General features: G+C 42.6%; 1 protein-coding gene across 1 annotated transcript in view; it reads left to right on the plus strand.

The window, feature by feature from the left end:
• The window catches only part of gli1 (GLI family zinc finger 1), a 64005-nt gene that overhangs the window by 15907 nt on the left and 43098 nt on the right, over positions 1-5000 (plus strand). The gene's annotated exons all lie outside the window — the stretch shown is intronic.

Genomic DNA, 5000 nt, shown 5'->3' on the forward strand with positions numbered 1-5000 from the left:
TTAATATTATATTTATATTATATTTTATATAATTATTGTTAATATTATTATTAAATAATGTTTACATTTTATAATTACATATAATTACATAGTTTCAATTTTATTACATTATATTATTATTCTATAATAAAACAAATATATATATTTATAATATTATTGTTGTGTTGATAACAATAATAATTGTATTATTGTATTGTATTATTATAATTATTATGAAATAATGTTTCAATTATTACCTTTAAAATAATATATATATATATATATAATTTATATATAGAATCTTAATATTTAGTATATTATTATCAATTTTGTTTCAGTCCTACATAATCAAATTGTTCACTGTAATACCATCACACTTGATGTACTAAATGCTCACCATATTCCTAGATTATGGTATTTTATTTTTGTCATATATTATATTATATTATATTCAGTATTACCATGGTACATGTAAAAAAAAATGTTTTTTACTTAGTACTTTGTTTGAGAAGTCTTCATGTGTGTTTTGTCTGGATTAATAGCACATTTCTAGCACACGTTCTGTCGCTTTCCTCTTTACTGGACGCCTCTCGTTCCGTCACACTCCCGTCAGCCGCGCCGACACTAATGCAGCGCGAGGCTTTTATAGTAATAGACGTGCTTGTGAGCTCGTAAGTTGTTATTTACAGGCACCGTGTGTGTGTGTGTGTGTCTGTGCACATGTGAGAGTGTGTGTGTGTGCGTGCGCGTGCGCGTGTGTGTGTGTGTGTGTGTGTGTGTGTGTCAGGGAATGAGCTTTCCCCGCATCTGTTTCTCATTGAGACACACCGTTCCTCCTCAGAGTTATAATAATTGCACTCATTAATTACACACACGCACGCACGCACACACACACACACACACACACACACACACAGACCTGACAGCTTCAGGACTCCAGGTCGCAGTAGTTTTTGTTCTTATAGAGATTTGCCAAAGAGCATTTGATGTAGTTTTTTTCTCACCTGTGACTGTTGACCAGGTGTGTGACGAGTGTGTGACGGTTGTGTGACGGATGTGTGACGGGTGTGTGACGGGCAGCTGATGTTTCACCGCAGTGATGGTTCAGTGTGTGTGTCAGAACTAGTGGTCCGGTTGAGGACGGGCTGGTCAGCGTCGTGAGCGGCAGCTGCTGTTGTTGTGTGTGTGTGTGTGTGTGTGTGTGTGTGTGTGTGTGTGTGTGTGTGTGTGTGTGTGTGTGTGTGTGTGTGTGTGTGTGTGTGTGTGTGTGTGTGTGTGTGTGTCAGAGCTCTAGTGGTCCGGTTGAGGACGGGTCGTTCAGTGTTCAAGCTGCAGCAGCTGTTGTTGTTTCAGTCACTGACCTGATGCTCTTCACCTGCATATAAACACACACTCGAGTCCTTCGTGCACCTGTTAGACTGTGATGATGTCAGATCTCAGTGACAGACAGTGATGATGTCAGATCTCAGTGATGATGTCAGATCTCAGTGACAGACAGTGATGATGTCAGAGGAAGCGTGATGATGTCAGAGGAAGCGTGATGATGTCAGAGGAAGTGTGATGATGTCAGATGATGTCAGAGGAAGCGTGATGATGTCAGAGGAAGCGTGATGATGTCAGAGGAAGCGTGATGATGTCAGAGGAAGCGTGATGATGTCAGAGGAAGCGTGATGATGTCAGAGGAAGCGTGATGATGTCAGAGGAAGCGTGATTATGACAGAGGAAGCGTGAAGATGTCAGAGGAAGCGTGATGATGTCAGAGGAAGCGTGATGATGTCAGAGGAAGTGTGATGATGTCAGATGATGTCAGAGGAAGTGTGATGATGTCAGAGGAAGCGTGATGATGTCAGAGGAAGCGTGATGATGTCAGAGGAAGCGTGATGATGTCAGAGGAAGCGTGATGATGTCAGAGGAAGCGTGATGATGTCAGAGGAAGCGTGAAGATGTCAGAGGAAGTGTGATGATGTCAGAGGAAGCGTGATGATGTCAGAGGAAGTGTGATGATGTCAGATGATGTCAGAGGAAGTGTTATGATGTCAGAGGAAGTGTGATGATGTCAGAGGAAGCGTGATGATGTCAGAGGAAGTGTGAAGATGTCAGAGGAAGTGTGATGATGTCAGATAATGTCAGAGGAAGTGTGATGATGTCAGAGGAAGTGTGATGATGTCAGAGGAAGCGTGATGTCAGAGGAAGTGTGATGATGTCAGATGATGTCAGAGGAAGTGTGATGATGTCAGAGGAAGCGTGATGATGTCAGAGGAAGCGTGATGATGTTAGAGGAAGTGTGATGATGTCAGATGATGTCAGTGGAAGCGTGATGATGTCAGAGGAAGTGTGATGATGTCAGAGGAAGTGTGATGATGTCAGAGGAAGCGTGATGATGTTAGAGGAAGTGTGATGATGTCAGATGATGTCAGAGGAAGTGTGATGATGTCAGTGGAAGCGTGATGATGTCAGAGGAAGCGTGATGATGTCAGAGGAAGTGTGATGATGTCAGATGATGTCAGAGGAAGTGTGATGATGTCAGAGGAAGTGTGATGATGTCAGTGGAAGCGTGATGATGTTAGAGGAAGTGTGATGATGTCAGATGATGTCAGAGGAAGTGTGATGATGTCAGAGGAAGCGTGATGATGTCAGAGGAAGCGTGATGATGTTAGAGGAAGTGTGATGATGTCAGATGATGTCAGAGGAAGTGTGATGATGTCAGAGGAAGTGTGATGATGTCAGAGGAAGCGTGATGATGTTAGAGGAAGTGTGATGATGTCAGATGATGTCAGAGGAAGTGTGATGATGTCAGAGGAAGCGTGATGATGTCAGAGGAAGCGTGATGATGTTAGAGGAAGTGTGATGATGTCAGATGATGTCAGAGGAAGTGTGATGATGTCAGAGGAAGTGTGATGATGTCAGTGGAAGCGTGATGATGTCAGAGGAAGTGTGATGATGTCAGAGGAAGTGTGAAGATGTCAGAGGAAGTGTGATGATGTCAGAGGAAGCATGATGATGTCAGATGATGTCAGAGGAAGTCTGATGATGTCAGAGGAAGCGTGATGATGTCAGATGATGTGTGTGTGTGTGTGTGTGTGTGTGTGTGTGTGTGTGAGTGTGTGTGAGTGTGTGAGTGAGTGAGTGAGTGAGTGAGTGAGTGAGTGAGTGTGTGAGTGTGTGTGTGTGTAATTAATTAATATATTAATTAGGTATTATATAAATATGAATTATATTAATGTGAATGCAGAAAGCCCTGTGTCGTGGTTTGGCGATCTGTGAATTGCGATTCAGTTTCAGGTGATATTAATAATAGTGGGAGGGGCATTCTCAATCTAGCATCTGATTGGACATGAGTCTGTGTAGTGCAGGATGAGTCATCAGTATTTTTGGTCTTTTTTTTCTGAAGAATGTGATGCAGAAAACAGGCAGAAACTGAGACTGCAGGATTAATTATATTTTAAAGAATATACTTTAGATTAATTTCAAATAATCTTTGTTATATTGGGTCAATGGTTATTTTTCCTGAAAACATTTTCTTTTTCCTTTTGTTTTGACATTTCTCTTATCTTGTATTAGTGACAATCTCCAGCACCTGTCATGCTCAGGGTTGCCAGATGAGCAGTAAAACTGGCAGAACATTTTTAATATATAATCATGTCAAAATTCATCGGCTTCCCGTGAACGTCACTCCTGTGGGTTACACACACACACACACACACACACACACACACACACACACACACACACACACACACACACACACACACACACACACACACACACACACACACACACACACACACACACACACACACACACACAAACTCTCTCATACACACACACACTTATACACATGCATGCACGCACACACTTATACACATGCATGCACTCACATCACACACACACACACACACACACAAACTCTCTCATACACACACACACTTATACACATGCATGCACGCACACACTTATACACATGCATGCACTCACACACACACACACACACACACACACACACTCACTGTGAGAACTGTTCCCCAGATGATGATGCCTTTCCCTGATGCATCTAGTGTTCATCTGCTAGATAAGCAGGTGTGTGTGTGTGTGTGTGTGTGTGTGTGAGAGAGAGGGTTCGTGTGTGTGTGTGTGTGTGTGTGTGTGTGTGTGTGTGTGTGTGTGAGAGAGAGGGTTCGTGTGTGTGTGTGTGTGTGTGTGTGTGTGCATGTGTATAAGTGTGTGTGTGTGTGTGTGTGTGTGTGCATGTGTATAAGTGTGTGTGTGTGTGTGTGTGTGTGTGTGTGTGTGTGTGTGTGTGTGTGTGTGCGCGCGTGTGCATGTGTATAAGTGTGTGTGCATGTGTATAAGTGTGTGTGTGTGTGTGTGCATGTGTATAAGTGTGTGTGTGTGTGTGTGCATGTGTATAAGTGTGTGTGTGTGTGTGTGTGTGTGTGTGTGTGTGTGCATGTGTATAAGTGTGTGTGTGTGTGTGTGCATGTGTATAAGTGTGTGTGTGTGTGTGTGTGTGTGTGTGTGTGTGTGTGTGTGTGTGTGTGTGTGTGTGTGTGTGTGTGTGTGTGTGTGTGTGTGTGTGGAGACACCTGGTCCTGGAGTCATTACCATCTCTCGGTCTGTCACTGAGATTTACGCTCGTGAGGAGAGTTTGTGTGTGAGATCCTCAGCTGGCAAATTGCTTACATATGGATTTCAAATCTATGTTTGTTTGTTACACGTTGAGAGTGTTTTGCCACGGACCGTTGTGTCATTGTAATGTGGTGATCAGCAGTTTCTGAGGCTTGTGGGGTTTTTCATCATCAGCTGAAGATTTAATTGGCAAAGTTGCATGATCTTTGTGTGTGCCAGAACTTTGTATTTTGAGCACTTCTTGCGTTATTTTTGCCTCTTCACGATGACTCGCTTGCTGTAGTCCTCAGTTGTAAGTCGCTTTGGATAAAGGCGTCTGCTAAATGACTAAATGTAAATGTAAATCAAACATGTCGCTGGCGGGTCAAACATTAATAAAACCAGCAGTAAAGCAC

Source organism: Phoxinus phoxinus, assembly GCF_949152265.1.
Source record: "Phoxinus phoxinus genome assembly, chromosome: 11".
NCBI classification, from domain to species: domain Eukaryota; kingdom Metazoa; phylum Chordata; class Actinopteri; order Cypriniformes; family Leuciscidae; genus Phoxinus; species Phoxinus phoxinus.